Below are 21,386 nucleotides of genomic sequence, written 5' to 3' on the forward strand. Positions count from 1 at the left end.
TGGACCCTCTTTAAATTCCATCCCATTTTACAAGCCTTCCATGGCTTCTAAATAAATCTAGTGATATTATTACTTGCATGTATCTTCAGGCACCCTTCAAAGTGTTTAAAGCACCTTTTCAAAGTGTTTAAAGTCCTGTGGCTGCCCACCTACTGGAGTGGAAACAGCAGAGGAGCAGGACTTATGTCTCCCTGGTGCCAACCATTTGCAAAGGCAGAACTGCTCTAGCACTCACCAGGGCAGGCCACTCTGTATTCAGCTCTATGATAAGGAGTCTCAGTTTGTGTTCTGCAGAATGGGGATGCTGAGGATAGTGGCTGTCACTAATTGACTACTTAATATGTGCCAGACACTGCTTTTCTTACATAATCTAATCAAAGAAACTTGAAAAGACTTGGCTTGAGGTCATATAGCTAGTTCCAAAAAACAAATTGTTCTTAGGCTGCCTTTGGTTCTTGCCCCAGGAGTAAAATCTAAAGGAGAATGTCTTTAAAGTCTTATTTTATTTTGTGTGTAGAGGTGTTTTGCCTATATGTATGTTTATGCACCACTTGTCAGCCTGGTGCTTCTAGAGGCCAGAAGAGGGGATTGAATCCCAGGTCCTTCATGGTCCTAACCACTGAGCCACCTCATCCCCCTAAGGAAGAAAGTTGTGGCTAGAGAGCAAGCTGCAGAGCCTGAACCCCTTTCAGGAAATAAGAGTACTAACTTTATCTATATGAAGAGGTAGGCTACCTCTGATTCTATGGTGCAGATGTTCATTGTAAACAGCATATTCTACAGGACTAAAAGTCATAAATTAGGGGCTAGAAGTCAAAAGTCCTGCAAGGTAGGCCATGAAGTTCTTCCTTCCCCAAAATACTCATATGACATCCTGATAGTTTTTTCTGCTGAAAATGTTTTGAAAGCAAGAAGTCTCAAGTTGGAGTACCTTTCAATGAAAAGGACTTGGCATTAGAGCTCAGTAATGTTAAGTAAGCTGTTTGTGGTCATTCTTTTCTTACTTACTGTTTTCTATGAAAGTAGTTTGCCTGACCTGGTGGTCAGCAGCTTTCCACTGGTTTCTTCATTTCTCTAGCTTTTTACCTGGAATATTTACCCTTCAGCTTATGCTACACATATAATGCCTCTATAGGATCAGCTTTGAGGCAATGCTTACTGCTGCTGTCCATTCTGGCTTACAGCTCCTAACTTAATATAAATTGTCTATCAGAGATAACTTGATTGGGGCATGGAAATGGCAGTTGTTTTTTTTTTTAATTTATTTAAGGTATACAAATGTAGTAAAATTGGCAATGAAAGAGTTCCAAGATGCCTTAGAGGGGCATTGCTAGGGTTACTGGTATGAAATGGACAATATAAAGATACTCTTACTACTATAGATCCTACTGTATGTCAGGACTTCTTTCATAATTCTCCCTGAAAAGTAGGGTTTTCTATATCTGTTACACAGATAAGGAAGCCATCAACGTTTCTAAGTTGTCACCAGGCAACGAGAGACCTGACCCAGTGCTTCTCTGAACCATTTTGTGCCAGAAGCTTTGTTAAAGGACTGACTTACCTTCCACTTAGCGCTCTGCGGGAAGTGAAATAGGGGGGTTAGCTGTTTTTTCTAGTTTATTAGATTAATTGGAGGCATGAGGTGTAGTGTTTCAATTTGTTGTAAAAGCTCACTAAATGTTTGTTGAACATTAATTGTATTCTCATTAGGTAGGAAAAGGCAGAGGTAGGTTGGCCTGGTGGGCATGCCTTTAATGCCAGCACTTGGGAGGCGGAGGCAGGCAGATCTCTGACTTGTAGGCCAGCCTGGTCTATAGAGCAACTTCCAGCACAGTTAGGGCTACCCTGTCTCAAAAAACAAAACAAACAAACAAACTTAAAAAAAAAAAACCCAAAAAAGAAAAAGAAAAGTCAGAGGAAAATGGTGTTATAACTGGCTCCAGGCCTTTTCTATTCCAGAAATTCAAAGTCTGGACAGAGGCCGTTTACCACAGACAAATGGCTGTAGTCTGAGTTGAGGAGTTTCCCAGGGTGTGTTTCATGGGAGAAATGCCGATCTGTGCAATTTACTCATCTCCAGAAATCTGTTTATCTCATACCAGATGCCCCAGTGTCTAACAAGCTCCGGAGTCTGACCTTGGATTTGTTTGATTAGTTTACTTTCAATAGAGAAAAACTAATGACATTAAAATATACAATCCTCAATAGGGAGCTACATGTGTATTTCAAAACTGCATGTGGGTAATATTTGTGTTGTTTTTTTTTTTTTTTTTAGCTTGAGTTATTGAATGTTGGCACAGAGGAAATATCATTTAATAGTATAGGAGGAAGGATTCCTTCTAGCTCTGAACAGCACAAGTATATTTAATGAGAGACTTCTAACAACAGGAGGGAGAAAAAGACCAGCTCCAGAAGAATTTAACTGTAGCCTTTCCAGTCCTTTGACATCTAAAAGCTGGCTAGTTAGATGATAGTCCGCTTACCAGCATCCACTTAATGCTGTATTATGGTATGCTGCAGAGTAAAGATACTGGGAAGGCAACTGTGATTCATTTACTAGGGAAGTGGTGTGTGTAGGATGCTTAACCCTCCTCTGGTGCTAGGTAACTCACGGAGAAACAGTTAAGTACCAGATATTAAAAGTCTGTTAAAAACTTAGTGCTCAGATGTTGATTTCTTCTGTATAATGGTGTGTGTGTGTGTGTGTGTGTGTGTGTGTGTGTGTGTGTGTGTGTGTCATGTATATGGTAGTAGGAGGGATTTTTATGGGAGTTGGTCCTTTTATCATGTGGGTCCATGTGATTAAACTTAGATCTTTTTTTATTTTTTCAAGATTTATCTATCTATCTATCTATCTATCTATCTATCTATCTATCTATCTATCTATCTATCTATTTATTTATTTATTTAATGTAGGTGGGTGCAATGCGTACACCTGTATGCCAGAAGAGGGCATCAGATCCCTGTATAGATGATTGTGAGCCACCGTGTGGTTGCTGGGAACTGAACTCAGGATCTCTGGAAGAACAGCTAGTGCTCCTAACCTCTGAGCCATCTCTCTAGCCCGGACTTAGCTCTTTAGACAAGGCAACAAGCACCTTTACCTGGTGAGCCAGCATGCCCGAATGCAGATGTTGGTTTCTAGAACCGCTTTCCAATGACGTATACTAGACATGACATATTCTATGAGTGGAGCAGATGTGAGGTACACGTACACGTACACGCCAGTGCCTCCACACGCCCTCCCAGTTGCTCATGGGGTGTGTGAAAAGGGCAGAGAGCCAACTGAAAGCGCTCCCAGAAGGGAGAGCTGGCCACTTTGTCTGTGTATTTTGTGGTGCTAGAGAGTTGGACTGTAGGTTCTGCTCATGTCATGCAAGTGTTCTACCACCGAGCCACCTTCTCAGCTTAAGCTGGAACCAGGTGAACAACTAAAAAACATACTATTTAATTATAACCTAAAATAAAAAATATAAGTCATTTCATTTATAAAATAGACTAACATAAACACAAATCTGTACAATAGGGATATAATAAAGTAATAAAATAAATGTAACACCCGTGAGTATATATGGATATAAAACAGTGGTGCACACATTTTTAAAAATTTATTTTTATTTTATATACATTGATGTTTTGACTGCATGCATGTTTGTGTGAGAGTGTCATATCCCCTGGAACTGGAGTTACAGACAGTTGTGAGCTGCCATGTGGGTGCTGGCATTTGAACCCAAGTCCTCTGAAAGAGCAGTAGGTGCTCTTAACCTCTGAGCCATCTCTCCAGCCCAGTATAAAAGAGTAAATAGATAAAGCAATGGGAAAGCATTGACAAATCTTTCTCTCTCTTTTTACTTTTTAAAACAGATCTTACTATTTTGCCAGGTGGTAAGGATGCTCACCTTTACTTTCAGCACTCAGGAGGCAAAGGCAGGTGGATCTCTGTAGACTAGGCTAGTCTGGCTACAGAGCAATTCCCAAGACAGCCAGGGCTATACAGAAAAACAAAGATAGATAGATAAAATAGAATATATTTTGTTACTCATTTGACAATTTTATAAAACGGTGTATCTTAATATCCACCTTCTTATCTCCCTTTCAGCAGCCCTCAGTCACTCAGAGGGTCTTATTTCCCCTTTATACCTTTTGTTTTTGTTTTGGAAGCTCAGTGAAGTCTAATCAGTGCTGTCTGTTGGAATGCTGACTGATCTTGTTGGCTTTGTTGCAGGGAACCATAGCTGCAGTGAGTTCATGATTACGGTGGCCACGGCACGTCTAGAAGACATTTCACATTTTGCTTCATCCTCTGGCTCTTACATTCTTTCCACTCCCTCACTGAGTTTCTTGAGTCTGGGGTGGAAGGATTGCGATAGATGTCCATTTAGGGCTGAATACTCAGTAGTTACGTATTCCCAGTACTTTGACTATTTATGTGTTTCTTCATCAGTCGTGGATGACTGCAGAAAGAGGTGTCTCTGGCCATTGCTGAGGGCAGCACTAACCTCTGTGTGTAAACATAAATTTTTAGAAGGCAATTTGATCACATGTCCATTTAACAAGACAAAGAACAGTAGTAGGTTTCCCCTAGGGCCTATGGCTCTAACCAAAGGCTTTTGACCAGGTTTCCAGTAACAGGCATGAATTCCCTCCTGTGGAAGAGCCCTCAAGCCGAATCGAAAAGTGGTCATTTGCTTCCGTAATCCCTGTTGCACCAGTGGCACATCTTTTGTGGGACGTTGGATTGTAGTATGTGGGATTTCTGTTTAGGAAATACCTGGGATGGCTCCTTCCCCAGCAGCCTGCGTAGCACATTTCAGCACTGTGAAAGCTATCCATCGGGCTTGGGGGTGTCTTCAACCCACTTTCATTTTGATTTCCTTCTGTCCTGGAGGTAAAATGTATCATGACTCCAGCAATGGCTTTGAGGTGTTTTACTGTCTAGTTCTAATGGGCAATGGCAGTAGCTTGTGTTGTTTTGGGGTCTTTCCTGACCAGTAACTAGGGGAGGTATTCCATTCCTGGAATTAAGATTTCCATTTAATAACCCGTGTCTTCTGGAGGAATCACTGTCTGCTTATGTGTACCTGTGTTCTAACTCTTTTTTAAAATAATATTTTTAAAACTAAGTTACAAAGTACTGGTTTCCATAAAGGTTTTTCATACTTAAATATGATTTATCCTTCCCACTCCTTCCTCTTTCTTGTCCCCCCCCCACTACTGCCTAAACCTTTATCTCCTAACATTCCCATTCCCTGATTACCTTTTTATCACCTCACCCTTCGGGCCTTCCCTTCTCATAGGCCCGTTCTGGCTTCCTAAACTCTACGGATACTCCAAACTAAACACAGAAACCTAAAAATCTAAAGCTAGACTCCACATATGAGAGAGAGTATGCTGGACAAATCTTTCATGTAAAAGAATTCCGAGAATGTCAAATGACTTAGGCAGAGTATAACCGCCTATCCCTTAAGGGTAAGCTGTGTATAGTGACTTCCTTCAGAGGAGTCTAGTATGGGAATTGTAGGAAGAGTTTGGTATTATCCTAATCAGTGATTTCTTAAACCATGACTTCAAAAGTGTCCTGTAATAAAGGCAAAAGTAGCCGGCTGTGGTGGTGCATGCCTTGAATCCTAGCACTCTTGAAGCAGAAGCAGATGAATCTCTGTTCCAGGCCGACCTGGTGTGCATAGCAAGCTCCAGGACAGCCAGGACTACATAGAGTGACCCTATCTCAAAAAACAAAACAAACCAAAAAGCAAAAACAAACAGATAAGCTTGCCTCAAAGAAAAAAAATGTTTCTGTACATCAGAGGACACAATTGACAGTGAAGACACAATCCAAAGAAAAGGAGAAAAATTAACAAACCATATATCTGAAAAGGGACTAATAGACAAACTATGTAAAGAACTCATATATAGGAAGAAACCATTTTAAAATAGTCCAGTTTTAAAAGCAGGGAACAGGCTGGATATACATTTCTCAAAAGAAGACATGCATATGGATAAGAGGTAAAAAGTGCTCACTGTTGCTAATCAAATGCAAATTCAAACTGCATAAGATATTATTGTACATCTGTGAGATAGCTGTTATGAAAAACACAAAAAGTAACAACTGCTGATGAGGATGGAACAAAGAGGAAAGGGATCTTTTCACACTTTTGGCAGGGGTGTAAAATTAATGCAGACATTAATGGAAAAAATTTGGAAGTATCCCCCCAACACATTCCCAATTAAAAATAGTACTACTAGCCAGGTGATAGTGTACACCTTTAATTCCAGCACTTGGGAGGCAGAGGCAGGCAGATCTCTGTGATTTCAAGGCCAGCCTGGTCTATAGAGCAAGTTCCAGGACAGCAAAGGATACACAGAAAAACCCTATCTACAAAAACAAACAAGCAAAACCACCCTCCCACCCAACCAAAAGTACTGCTATACACTATAGTAATCTTACTATTAAGTATATAGAGACAACAACGAAAAGTACGTTATGGAAACATCTGCACTAGCATGTTTATTGAAGCACTATTCACAACAGGTAAATTAGGAGCCCAACTTAAATATCCATCATTGGGGGAAAAGTTAATAGAATGGGTAGTGTGTGTGTACTATGGAATGCTAGTCTACTTTTTAGGAACTTCTTTCCATTCCAGCAACAGCGATAAACCTGGAGAATAATATAATAGTGAAATAGAGATACTTCAGGCACAGAAAGACAAATATTGTCTAATGTCATTTAATATCGAATCTAAGAAAACTGAACATACAGAAACAGCAAAATGATAGTTGTTAGGTTCTGAGAGTGAGGGTGAATGACTGGGGAAACGAGTTTTGTTTTGACAAGTTTCAACCCCGGTGAACACGTTATGATCTGAGGGTCTGTGGATGTAAGGCACAATGACTACATGTATATGCATGTATCTGAAAGTCTCTAGGGAGGATCTTCAGTGTTCTCACCACACAAAAAAAAATCATGAACAAGGGAGGTGATATGTTTTTCAGTTCCATTTTAATCATCGAAAATCACATGAATTGGAACATGGTCACACAGTAAGTATGTATACAATTTCTAATCGCCACACTTTAACAAGCTGAAAGAAAATGAATAAAATTTAGCCTGTTGGTATTACTTCTTTAACTGTAGCAATGTACCATATTTATGTATGAACTTAGGGGAAGTGGGTACTGAGATGGCTCAAAGGTAAGGAGCCCAGTTCAGTCTCTGAGCAACATTGTAGCAGAGCACCCACTTCCTCAAATTGTTTTTGAACTTCCACATATGACGCTGATGCCAGTCCTCAATAAACAAACAAACAAAAATTTAAAAAAATTTAAAAAATGTAAAAAAAAATTAGAAAATAAGTTACCAAGAGAAACTGTATGTGGGGTTCATAAGAACATGCCATGCAATCTTTGTACATTTTTTGTAAATTAAGTTTAAGGAAAAGATTATGTCTAGCAGAAGAGTTGGTAATTTGGGTTTCATATCTGGCTGAGAGCCTGAAGTAAGTAAAATAACACTTCGGGTTCTGGACTGATTGTCATGGAAAGTGGGGCAGTTCTTCCTCCACTGTTTTATAAAGCTGTGACAGTGAGCTTGCAGAACCCAAGAATGCAGCATTCCCAAATGTCCTCCTGTGGAATTTCCTACTGGCATGACTTTTCCCCCTTCGCTTCTGCCCAGTAGCAGTCCCTTGAGTGGCATTTGCTGTCCTAGTTAATCAGAGGATAAGAGAAATGAGGAACTCTGTTCTTCCCCCTCCCAGGGAGTCTCAATGGGCACTGGAAATGTAGGTCACATTGCATCACAGTAGAGAGGAGCGAACAGGAAGGTATTTATGAAGTGCTGCTAACCCCCTTTCCATCAGGAGTCTTAAGGAATGGGGCTTGAGCCTGGTTATGTATGGGTGGGGTGCTGGAACCAGGGGTTAATTCATGTTGTTATTCTAGAGCGCTGTGTTTCCAATCAGGGATAAAAACATCTGAATTGTTACACTGAATTTGCTCAAATGGCATCAACCAGCTTCTGATATTTTTCTCTCTTAATTTTTATTGTCACATTGTAGAAGATTGTTATTAATTTATCAGGTTAGAACCTATTGAAACTATCCTCATATCTATGCAAAATAAAATCATTATTTGGTAATCATGTTAAGTCTAATAATATGTCTTAAAAATGACATATAATTATAGGCTTAGTAGCATTTTGAATAGTACAGAGAAACCACAAATATGTTTTGTTTTTTTTTTTGAGACAGGGCTTCTGTGTGTAGCATTGGCTGTCCTGAACTCACTTTATAGACCGGGCTGGCCTCAAACTCACAGTGATCTGCCTGCCTCTTCTTTCCAGAGTATTGGGATTACAGTCATACACCACTATGCCCGGCAATATGTTCTTATTTTTAACCCATACTTAAAATACGCTGTTCGTGGTGTTCTGCTTTTAATGGGAAAATTTTAGATAGTTTAAAATACAAACCTTTAAATGTTTTAAACATTATTTTTTACACAATGTGTGTTGCTAACTCCTTTGTGCCACATCCACATTGGCTGTCACAATGTTCTATGTTACTGACATGTTACTAACAGTAAATCTGAGCCAGAATGAGGCTAGTGTTCTGTTTCTACTTCCTGCTTATCTCTATCAAGATAATCAGTCCATTTAGGTTCAGAAAGTCAGATAATAAAACGTGTAAATAGGCTTGGGTATTATCTATCTGTAGCATAGTATCAAAACCTGGAAACTGACAGTGGCCACACTGTGTTCAGTTTTGTGGTTTATCACTTGAATATTCTCAAGTAGACACTTTCACAGTCCAGATGGATAACTACCATAACCCTGCAGATGTCACTCTCTGCTGCCCCTGATGCTGTGCCTGTATACATTTCCTCCTACACCCTACCTTCTGCTAGCCAGATCCTCCTCCCATTCTATCTGACCCTAGTCTATCAGGTCTCATCAGGACTGGCTGCATTGTCTTCCTCTGTAGCCTGGTAAGGCTGCTCCCCCATCAGGTGGAGGTGATCAAATAGCCAGCCAGCCACTGAGTTCATGTCAGAGATGGTCTCTGTTCCTATTACTAGGGAACCCATTTGGACACTGGGCTACATCTGTGCAGGAGTTTTAGGTTATCTCCATGCATGGTCCTTGTTTAGAGTATCTGTCTCAGAAAAGACCCCTGTGCCCAGACATTTTGGTTCTGTTGCTCTCCTTGTGGAGCTCCTGTCCTTTCCAGGTCTTACTATCTCCCCCTTCTTTCATCAGATCACCTGCACTCTGCCCAAAGTGTGGATGTAAGTATCAGCATCTGCTTTAATACCCTGCTGGGTAGAGTCCTTCAGAGGCCCTCTATGGTAGGCTCCTGTCCTGTTCCCTGTTTTCTCCCTCTTCGATGTCCATCTTGTTTGCTTTTCTGAATGAGGATTGATCATCCTACTCAGGGTCCTCTTTCTTGATTAGCTTCTTTAGGTGTACAGATTTTAGTATGTTTATCCTATATTAGATGTCTAATATCCACTTATAAGTGAGTATATATCATGTGTCTTTCTGCTTCTGGGATACCTCACTCAGGATAATCTTTTTAGTTCCCACCATTTGCCTGCAAATTTCATGATTTCCTTGTTTTTAATTGCTGAGTAGTATTCCATTGTGTAAATGTACCATAATTTCTGTATCCATTCCTCAGTTGAGGGACATCTGGGTTATTTCTAGCTTCTGGCTATTATGAATAAAGGTGTTACGAACATGGTTGAACAAATGTCCTTGTTCTGACTTGATCATATTTTGGATATATGCCTACGAGTGGTAAAGCTGGATCTTGAGGTAGCATTATTCCTAATTTTCTGAGAGAGCGCCAGATTGATTTCACAAAGCGGTTGTACAAGTTTACATTCCCACTATCAATGGAGACTGGTTCCCCTTTCTCCACATCCTCTCCAGCATGTGTTGTCGCTTGAGTTTTTGATCTTAGCTATTCTGATGGGTTTAAGGTGAAATCTCAGGGTCATTTTGATTTGCATTTCACTGATGACTAAGGATGTTGAGCATTTCTTTAAGTGTTTCTCTGCCATTCAATATTCCTCTATTGAGAATTCTCGGTTTAGCTCTGTACCCCATTGTTTAATTGGATTATTTGATTTGTTGCTTTTTAACTTCTTGAGTTCTTTATGTATTCCGGATATTAGCTCTCTGTCAGACATAGGGTTGGTGAAGATCCTTTCCCAGTCCGTAGGCTGTTGTTTGTTCTGATGACAGTGTTCTTTGCTTTACAGAAGCTTTTCAGTTTCATGAGGTCCCATTTACTGATTGTTGATCTTAGAGCCTGTGCTGTTGGTGTTCTGTTCAGGAAGTTCTCTCCTGTGCCAACAAGTTTAAGGCTCTTCCCCACTTTCTCTTATAAAAGATTTAGTGTGTCTGGTTTTATGTCGAGGTCTTTGATTCACTTGGACTTTAGTTTTGTGCAGGCTGATAAATATAGAATCCAGTACACATTCAGGTTTAAAGTCTTGGAGAGATCATGGATACAAGGCATATACCTAAGCGTAGTAAAGACAATACACAGCAAGCCTATACCCAACATCAAACTAAAATCAATCCCACTGAAATCAGGGACAAGGCAAAACTACCCACTCTTTCCATATCTCTTTAACACAGTACTTGATGTCCTAGCTAGAGCAATAAGACAACTAAACAAGATCAAGCGGATACAAATGGGAAAGGAAGAGGTCAAAGTATCACTATTTGCAGATGATATGATAGTGTACATGAGTGACCCCAAAAATTCAAGCAGAGAACTCCTTCAGCTGATAAACACCTTCAGCAAAGTGGCTGGATACAAAACAATAGCCACAAAGAACATAAAGTACCTTGGTGTGACTCTATCCAAGCAAGTGAAAGATCTATTTGAAAGAAATTTCAAGTCTCTGAAGAAAGAAATTAAAGATATCAGAAGATGGGAATTGCATTGAATCTGTAGATCGCTTTTGGCAGGATGGCCATTTTCACTATGTTAATCCTTCTGATCTGTGAGCACAGGAGATCTTTCCATCTTCTGATATCTTTTTTAATTCCCATCAAAATACCAACACAGATCTTGAAAGAAAAATTTTCAGTTTCATATGGAAAAATAAAAAACCCAGTATTGCTAAAACAATCCTGTACAACAGTAGATCATCTGGAGGTATCTCTATCCCTGATCTCAAGCTGTACTACAGAGCAAAAGTAATAAAAACTGCATGACATAGAAAGAGAATGGTGGACAATGGAATTGACTCAAAGGCCCAGAAATAAACCCACATACCTACAGATACTTGACTTTTGACAAAGATGCCAATACCATACAATGGAAAAAAGAGCATCTTCAACAAATGGTGCTGGTCTAGCTGGATGACTACATGTAGAAAAATGCAAATAGATCTATATTTATGATTAACTTTTAAAAGGAACGTCTTAAAAGTTTTAACCCAGCGTTTGATTTTTTTTTTTTTTTTTTAGCTTGAGTGCTCCAAATTCTCCAGTGACTTATTTAACTAGTACATAAAGTCAAATATTCCAGCACATTGCCTATCAAGCATTAATGCTTGGCTTGCTGTTAAAGACGATACCCCTCATAAAGTTAAGGGGAAAGGCACTCCAGGATAAGTTTGCTCTGCTAACAAGCAGGTATTATGATTGAAGACTGAACAGGAATTAGAAATCAAAAATGATATATAGTTATGTATAAAATGCATAGAGATAAAGTATGATCATATTTATGTTCCATTTCATCTTGGAAAATCTTCAAAGGATAGAATTTCTTGTATAATACTTAAAAGAATGTCAATTAAATAGTTAACTTAGTTGTTTAATGTAACCATTGTGTCATGGAATTGCTCTGCATAATTAGTGTGAAGTGTCACTGTGAAATCCTATCTGTAAAATTCTTTGAATGTATTGATGAGAAAGACATGTCTTCTTCTGGCCTCTGGGGACACTTCCACAGATGTCTATGCAAACACAAATAAATGAATCCTTTAGAAAGGAAATAGTGAGTGGAGCGACAGCTCTGTGGTTCAGAGTACTTGCTCCTTTTGCAGAGCACCTGGGTTTCATTCTCACACTCACATAGCAGCTTATAACTGTCAGGAACTCAACTTCTAGGGGCTCCAATGCTCTTTTCTGGCTTCCTTGGGCACCAGGCCCTCAGTGTTGTGTACATACATACATGTAGGCACGTGCTCATAAAATAAAGATTAAAAAGGGAAAGTGGAAGAATAAAAACCTTCACAAACATTAGTTAACAGCACACATTTATGACTCAAGCCAGTGCATTTACTGGAAGACTTTTGACAGTGACTGTGGATGAGTCATTTATCTAGTTACTGTTAACTTTCATAGGGTTATGGTGATTTAAAGCCAAAATTATGCATTTATTTGCTCTAGAGTAAGCATTATGTGAAAGTCATCAATAACTCTGGCCTTTGAAAGGAATGTTTGCCAGATCTTTACTTAACTTCTTTCCTAAACAGTCTTGTAAAAGTAGCAAAGAATGATTTGACTTGAGGATATCTGTGAATTTTAGAATTCTCTAACCCCAAACCAGTAACAGAAAAAGTAAGCATTTCTTTGGTAGGGTATTGAGCCTGTAAGCCTCCCTTCTCCTTAGTCAGCTCTGTAACTCTTACATCTCTTGTAAAAACAAACAAACAAACAAAAAAACAAACAACATTATGAGCCCAGCCATGGTGGCATATGCCTTTAATCTCAGCACTCAGGGAGGCAGAGGCAGGTGGATGGCGAGTTTGAGGCCAGCCTGGTCGACAAAGCAAGTCTAGGACAGGCAAGGCTACACAGAGAAAACTTGTCTCAAAACCCAAATAAACAAAAACATGAGGACAGGAATTTGGGGTGGTTCTCACTCATTCTTCCTCATTGTTGCACTGTGACAAGATTTTTAATGAGGAGAAGTAACACACGTCTACTCAATCCTAGATAGGAGCCCACAACAAACCGAAGTACAGATACTACCCAAGTCCCAAGTTGGGGCTACTTCCAGGAACATGGATGAGGTATTATAAGAGCAGACAGCTCTTTGTCTTTGAGCAGACAACTCAAAGACAGCTGCATCACCGCAGCCCAACTCCAGCATGGGGGAAAGCTCAAAACCTAGAGCATGCTGCATAGCCTGCAGGCAGCTCAGCAGGTTTCAGAGTGTCCTTTTTAGAAGCCTCAGTTGGGCTAACCCTCTTCTAGGCAGCCCAGCTGGTTTCTGTTCCTTCTAGGATGCTGGTCTGGTCTTGGTTGTACCTTGGCTTTTCCAAGAGTGATTCTCAGCTTTTATTGTTGACTCTGGCAGGGAAGGGCTCAGTGAATCCAGTCTGTTTCAGGGACTTCCTGAAGCCATTTTGAGTTGTTTACTTGTTGTTGTTTTTTTAAGATTTAATTATTTATTACATGTACAATGTTATGCCCCCATGTATGCCTGCATGCCAGAAGAGGGCAGCAGATCCCATTATAGATGGTTACAAGCCACCATGTGGTTGCTGGGAATGGAACTCAGAACCTTTGGAAGAGCAGCCAACAGGAGCACTCTTAACTTCCAAGCCATCTCTCCAGCTCCTTGATATTCTTTCTTTCTTTCTTTCTTTCTTTCTTTCTTTCTTTCTTTCTTTCTTTCTTTCTTTCTTTCTTTCTCTCTCTCTCTCTCTCTCTCTCTCTCTCTTTCTTTCTTTCTTTCTTTCTTTCTTATTTGTAGATTGTTCTCTGTATAGCCCTGCTGTCCTGGACTTGCTTTGTAAACCTCCCTGCTTAAAGAGTTTCCCTGAAGAATAGTGCCAATCTGGGAGGAAACTGTTCGTAACAACTGATGTCTACAGGTGTGGTATTCTAGGGTCAGTGTCAGACTATCTACTTTTTTCTGTAGCTTAGTTTCAAGTCCTTTATGAGGCAAGAACATGCCATACTGGACATTTAATAACTTTAGTGATTGAGCAACTATGAGATATTACATTATCCTTCAATGTAATCTAATCTAATAGGAATTTGTTAAAACTCACCTTGTCAGACCCCGGGGATACAAAGATAAAATGTTGCAGACCCTGGGCATGATTGTGTGTGAATGTGTGTGTGTGTGTGTGTGTGGGGGGGGGGTGATGTTCAGTTCTGGATACTGAACCCTTTGCTACAGCCCCAGCTGTGAGCAGGTGTTGGAGGATGGGGAGGAGTTACTTAAAATCTAGGAAGAAGGGAATTCAAGCTCTTGAAACAGTAGATATTGAGAAGCAGGAATTGCTGTTGAGGGTTTAGAGAGATAGCTCAGCACTTAGCGCCTCCTGCTGTTGAGAACTGGCATTCAACTACCAGTCCCACTTGGGCTCAAGACTGCCCTAACTCCAGCTTCATGATGTTTAATACCCTCTCCTGGCTTCTACAGGTACCACACCCCAATGAGTAAAAATAAATCTTAAAAAATGCTGTTATGTATGGTACTGGAGACAGTCATTTTAAGGTCAGCTCTAGTACATGACGCTTCAACTCCCTGGTAAATGAACATTTTAAGAGTTCCTACATCGTAGTCTCTGGGAGAGAGGTAAGTGAGATAATGCAGGTGAATGGCTTAGTGTCAATTTTATAGATATGGTAACTGTGCAGTTAGCTACTGGTGCTGTTGTTATTGTTGTATACTTCTGTAAATTGACCTAATTTTCTTACTTGACAAGTAGGTAAATGACTAGGATATTTATTATTGTTTTAGTTCTCCTTTTTGTAGAGTAATGGTAAAATAGTGTACTTCAGTCACAATCAATGGGGAAAAAAAGCTTTGGTGACCTCCCTCAGCTGAAAGAAACAGAAATGGGAGTCCAGTTAACCTCAGTGCAGCTTGGAGGAAAGACCACTGAACTATGTGCGCCTGCGCTCCGGGAACTGCACCTGTGTAAAGGCTAAGGCAAGAGATCAGATGGAAAGCAGAAGAGCAGCTGAACTTTGTGTGCTATGTAGAATCTGTCAGAAAGTGAGACTTCTTTAAAACAGTGGCCATTATGCCTCTAGTTGCAGTGTAGAGAAGATGAGGCAGGAGAGCTCCAAGAATCATTCCAGCCTCGTCTGGTTTGTCGTGTGTGTGTGATCCTGTCTCATCAAAGGCTCTAAAGTCCAAAGAAATGAGTCACATGAGGGTAGAGAAGGCCCTAGAACAGACTACAGGAACTGGAATGTACCTCTGGAGCTGACCAGAGCTGCTGGCATCCTTCCATATAGTTGGCCTTCGCTCTCTCACATGGGTATGTTTCTACACTGAGCCCAGCTGAGTGATTAGAGAGGCGTCCCAAAGGCCTATCACTCTCTCTTTGGCCTTTGAAGAGGGGACTCTCTAGATTTTGCAAGGACACGATTTAGTTTTTTAATTTGATTTTCCAGGAAAAAGTCCAGTTAGGGTGATAGTAAGTGCCACTGAGGTCAGAAGAAAGCAAGCTGGGCACCATATTAATCCACAGTTACTGAGATGTACCTGCTTGTTGTTTTTTTGTATGTACCTCAGCTGATGAATAACCTAATCTTAAATTTGGGGTTATAGTCTTTTCATTTAAGAGAAGACTCTTAGAAATAAAAACAGTGTAGGCTCAGGAGGTCCAGATCATAGCTTCCTTCAGGGGGAACAGGCTTAAGAGAAAGTGCGCATGGCAACAAGGTGAGGAGTTTGCAAAGTTTTCACCTATTACAAAAGACAGCCCATGGTACAGTACCAGTCAGGTAACCCTTGGAGGAGGGCTTGCTTCTGTAGCCAGATTTTTGGAATTTCCAAGAGAAATTTCATGTGTATATTTCCAGTGTTTATATGTTAGCAACAAATCTATATATTTTTCCTTCAAGATCACAACAGCAACAAAACATCAACAACAAAGCCCTGATGGCCTATCTGTTTGTAGGATCAAAGGGTAGAAAAAAAGTAAAACTGGGAATTAGGGAGCGCAACTAGGATGCCACAGTTGCTCTGCTTGCTCTAGGGTAGGAAGGAGCACACCCTCAGCACATCTGTTTGAATGCAACCTATGTTCAGGCTGAGAAAAGCTCTTGGCTTTCAGGTTTTTCCTATGAGGAACAGAGATTGGAGTCAGCTTTCAAGCTTCCACCTCTTTTTTTTTTTTTTTTTTTTTAGCTCAAACTCACAAAAGGGATCAGGTGAGAATCATGGTTGAGCTTCCTGTTGGGCCTGCCTGTACAGCCTCTTTCCATCCCTCCTTCAATGCTTAGAGCCCGGCTCACACTCAGAGCTTTGCTAAGAGGTTAAGAAGCTTTAAAAAAACAGCAAGAAAGGTTGTTCTGTTAATATTTCAAACCGACACTGTCTTGGTATACCTTGCTATTTCTTCCTCTGCCAGTAGTTGTGTAATTTTGACAGACTGCATCATATAAGGAGAAATGATCCAGACTATGAGTAAAGTTGCAACAGGGCTCTTAGCGTCTTGAAAAGGACATAATAGCAATGTTAGCCCTAGAAAATAAATTATTTTCCCTGTGAAAGTCAACATAACCCTGCCTGTGTATTAGCATGGGCTCTTTTCTCTGTAAGTAAATTAGGGTATATTTCTGAGCTGTTGAGCATTCTGCAGTGTCTTTTTGTTTGTTTGTTTGTTTGTTTTATAGTACTCAGGTAATATCCACCTTTTTGTTATTATAAAATATGTTACTTTCTTGAGCAAAATTTTTGTTGTTGTTGTTATCAAAAATCAATTAAAAAACAAAAAACAAGCTTGCCTATAAGGAGGGAGCCCTGTGTGCTAGAGGCGGAGTGCTGGCAACTGTGGGATGGAAGGACGTTGGGGATGGTGCTGTGCATGGGAAAACCTGAGCTTCCTTACCATCCCACACAGAGGCCATTTTCCTGACTGCCGGTGGCTTCTCGGAACATGTTCACTCTGACCAGGTTATTCCCTTGTTGTCTCCTTACTGACTGGCCCTTTCCTGTAGACTAGTGAACACACGGGCTGTCCCAGCCTAAGCTAAACTAGATCATTTCTCCCTGTTCCTGATCCAAGGAGAATAGTCTGGGTGTCTGAGTTGAGGCTTCTGTCTAGTTTGGACTCTGACAAGGAATTCCGAGCTCCATAATAAAAGATATGATGACTCTAGTTAGAGAAGAGGGCACTGGAGACAAGGCAGCACCTGTAGGAAATGATAAATTGAACCTGGTTTTCTCGGGATTTTGTAAAAACAAAAACAACAACAAAAAAGCAAAACAAAAATAATGTCCTATCTTAATAGTTTTTTCTCTTCCTACTTCTAGCAAACCTTTATATAAAAATAATCTCTAAAAATGAAATGCGTAGCCAGGCACTGTAGCACACACCTTTAAACGCAGCACTCAGGAGGCAGAGGCAGGTGGATCTCTGTGAGTTCAGCCCTGGCAAGGCTGTCAACAGAGAAACTGTCTTGAAAAACCAAAAATAAATAAATAAATATTAAGTGCTTATTACATAGGTAGATATTAAGTAAACAAAGGTTTGAAGGTTTTGGTCCTAAGAAAATCTGTCTAGCTCATTGTTTTCACTGTTTTGCAGAACAAAATTAGACTGATGCCGAAGCAGTTTAGTGTGCTGGAAGGGCCTGGATTCTAGTTTCAACTGGAACCATTGTTCTGCATGGACAGTCCCAGCAAATGATGAGCCCTTCATCTTCTCCCCTCTATAAACAAGGTCATAATGATGGCACTCTGAACACATCCTTGTTGTGAGTCAGAGGAGAGAACTTCAAAAAGCACATATGTTTCCTACTGAAGATCCATGGCCGTTTCTAAGCAGTAAACACCACTGCTGTCTTCCTGTAAATATAGGCTTCCTTAAAACAGTTAAGAAGAGACTGACTAATGAACGGTGAATTCTTTTAAAGCCAAACTTATCTCAGAAGAGATTTCGTCACTTCTTTTGTGACTTTTTGGATGCTTTGGAAGATACCTGGAATACCATGCTGGAAAATTGAGAAATGGCTTTGCCTAGTGACTTAGGGTCAAGTGAGAGATGATGTCCCAACTCTAGTTTGTTCTGAAGGAGTGACCATCAGAGAGGAGAAGTACTGCTTCCGAACTAACACCTGTATTGACTGTGTCTGTTACCGTACTTTGTAGATAACTGTGAGTAAAGATTTTTGCATGCTTATAAACTGCTTACAGTGCAAAGAAAACAATTTTGGCTCAAGACAGGCATGAAAGGAGGTTAGAAGCTTTTACTAGAAGACAGAGCAGGAACACTAAATTAGAAATCAGAAAAAGATTTAAAAGACAGAAGACTAGCAAAGAATTAGAATTCTGGAGAAGAAAATGTCTGGTCTATGAGGACAGGAAGGAGTACTTACTGAGTAGCATTTTATGGGGGGTGAAGCTAAAGCTATCTGTAGAAAGGGAGGGAGGAGAATATAACTCAAGAATAATTTATAACCCAAGAATAATTTGAACGCTATAAAGATAATTAGGAGTAAGTGGAGAAAGCCTGACATAGAACGTCAGTCACTGACTTTCTGGGACAGTGCATTGGTATCTCAACATCTCAAGGCATGGAACCGTGTACGTTCCCATTTAGAAGTGTGTGAAAATAAAAGGTGACCAGACAGTCTTCTCACCACTGCCCTTGTTATATAGACAGTAGAAATTACAGTAGAAATGTGTGCATAATGAATTTTCTATATGAAATCAACCTGCCTGTGGTTTTTGTTTTGGAGACAGAGTCTCAGTTTGTAGCTGTGGCTCTCCTGGAACTCATTATGTAGAGCAGACTAGCCTTGAACTCACAGAGATCTGCTTCCCAAGTGCTGGGATTAAAGACATATGCCACCATGCCTGGGTTGCCTGGGTTTTGTACTCTGACAGTATTTGCCTCACAGCTGTGTCATTGCCACTATTTGCTACTTTCTTCTCTCTTAAGTTGAATATCATCTTAGTTTTAAACTTTAGTTTGTTAATCATCAGTGTTTTGATTGCTGACTTCACTGCCCCCCCCACATTAAATAGTACTCCCATTTTGTGTGCAGTACATACATACACAAGAAGATAACAGAGGACACAATTTCATTGTGTATTTTAGGAAGATAAATTAATGAGTTTTTCTTTCCTGTTTAAAATCTGTATTGCTTTTATATGCTGTTGAACTGTAAAGGGCAGAGTCAGCACTCCAGATATTCAGTGTGCGCCTGTTATCTTGAAGCTATGATTTGACAGGTTTCATAGGCATGGGCTTTCAAATAGCAACATTAGAAATTAAGTGGAGCTGGGCATGGTGGTACCTGCCTGCAATCCCAGCACTTGCGGAAGCAAAGGCAGGTGGATCTTCATGAGTTCGAGGTCAGCCTGGTCTATAAAAGGGAGTAGAGCACAGCCAAGAGTGCACAGAGAAACCCTGTCTCGAACCCACCTTTGCCCCCAATTTAAATCGAAATCATTAATGGAAAATTCACACAATGGTTTTTAAGCCCAAAGATATTGACTCTGGACATATTTGAATAGTCAGTGATTGGTTTCTACTTTTTTATAAATCCAGTGAATTAAGTTCATCATAAAAATAAATTGCATTTGTTGACGAATTGTTAAAGTGCCTTGAATTTTAGCTTCAAAACACATGTAATATGAGTCTTAGTATCTGTTTTGAAACACTGATAGGTAGAGTCTATCAGATGCCTTCTGTGGTAGACTCCTGTCATACGTCCAGTGCACATCCCATTTGTCTTTCTAAGTGAGGATTGATCATCTTACCCCGTGTCCGCTTTCTTGTTTATCTCCTTTAGGTGTATAGATTTCATTTTGTTTATCATATCTTATATAAGCAAGTATATCCCATGTTTGTCTTTCTCCTTCTGGGATACTTCACTCAGAATGATCTTTTCAAGATCCCACCATTTGCCTGCAAATTTCATGATTTCCTTGTTTTTGGTTGCTGAGTAGTATTCCATTGTGTAAAAGTACCACAATTTCTGTATCCATTCCTCCGTTGATGGACATCTGGGTTGTTTCCAGGTTCTGGCTATTACAAATAAAGCTGCTACAAACATGGTTGAGCAAATGTCCTTATTGTGTACTTGAGCAAATTTTGGGTATATACCTAGCAGTGGTATAGCTGGGTCTTGAGGAAGCACTATTCCTAACTGTCTGAGAAAGCACCAGATTGACTTCCAAAGTGGTTGTACCAGTTTACATTCCCACCAGCAATGGAGGAGGGTTCCCCTTTCTCCACACTTCTCCAGCATGTAGACTCTACCTATCAGTGTTTCAAAACAGATACTAAGATTCATAACCAAATCTTCGGCAGAAGGGGAGTTAGTATGACGTGGAAAGAATAGGAGCTCCACAAGGACCAAATATATCTGGGCACAGGGGTCTATTCTGAGACTGAACTCCACCAAGGACCACGTATGGATATAACCTAGAACCTTTGCTTGGATGAAGCCCATGGTAACTCAGTAACCAATTAGTTTCCTATAGTAAGGGGAACAGGGACTATTTCTGACAGGAACTCAATGGCAGGCTCTTTGACCTCCCCACCCCCCAAGGGAGGAGCAGTCCTGCTAGGCCACAGAGGAGGACTTCGCAGCCAGTCCTGAAGATACCTGATAAAACAGGGTCAGATGAAAGGGGAGGAGGTCTTCCCCAATCAGTGGACTTGGAAAGGGGCAGGGAGGAGATGAGAGAGGGAGGGTGGGATTGGGAGGGAATAAGGGAATGGGATACAGCTGGGATACAGAGTTAATAAAATGTAACTAATAATAAAAAAATAAAATTAAATTTAAAAACTAATGAAAATAAAATAAATAAAAAATAAAAAAACACACGTAATAATTTAAAACGTGTGGCACCTAATAAGATTATAGATTTCTCATTAGCTTTGTACCCACTATTTTATTCCTATGCTATTTTTTTCCCAAACAGATTTAAGAAGAAAGTTCCACAATTGCCGCAGATGAAGATTTAAGAAGAAACTTCCACAATTGCCGCAGATGAAGATTCACTGATAAATCAATCAGGATTTTTGGCTTGTACTCCAAAGAAAAGGTAACTGACTATTTTGATATAGCATAGCTGAATGAGTACATTACTTCCAGTTGTAGTAGAATTTGAGTAATGTTAAGTATCTGTGAGGAATCTTAGGTTTTAAGTCTAACTTTAGGACGTGAAGTTCTTAGTGTTAGGTGACAGTGAATAGAAGTAGTACAGTGGTGTTGTTGGCTATTTTCTTCTTAGCTAAAAAGCAACTGAACTTACATTTGTTCAAGGCTCAGGAATTTGTTTGGTTGGTTGGTTATTTTGAGAAAATGTTTCCATGGCTATCCTGGAACTCACTATGTAGACCAGGCTTGCCTGGAACCCATCTACCTTTGCCTCCCAAGTGCTGGGATTAAAGCCATATGCCACCACCAGCTGGTCCGTTTCAGGAAT

At 40.1% G+C, this 21,386-nt stretch overlaps 1 protein-coding gene across 3 annotated transcripts in view; it reads left to right on the forward strand.

The window, feature by feature from the left end:
- The window catches only part of Atxn7 (ataxin 7), a 166,757-nt gene that overhangs the window by 22,748 nt on the left and 122,623 nt on the right, over positions 1–21,386 (forward strand). For 2 of the 3 annotated variants that reach the window (XM_060390980.1, XM_060390981.1), the window contains exon 2: positions 20,880–21,002. The gene's annotated coding sequence lies outside the window, so the exon portion shown is untranslated. Of the gene's footprint in view, positions 1–17,529; positions 18,099–20,879; positions 21,003–21,386 lie in introns of all 3 variants that reach the window. The other variant, XM_060390979.1, reaches the window with a different exon arrangement.

Source organism: Meriones unguiculatus, chromosome 9 (genome assembly GCF_030254825.1).
Source record: "Meriones unguiculatus strain TT.TT164.6M chromosome 9, Bangor_MerUng_6.1, whole genome shotgun sequence".
Classification (NCBI taxonomy): Eukaryota; Metazoa; Chordata; class Mammalia; order Rodentia; family Muridae; genus Meriones; species Meriones unguiculatus.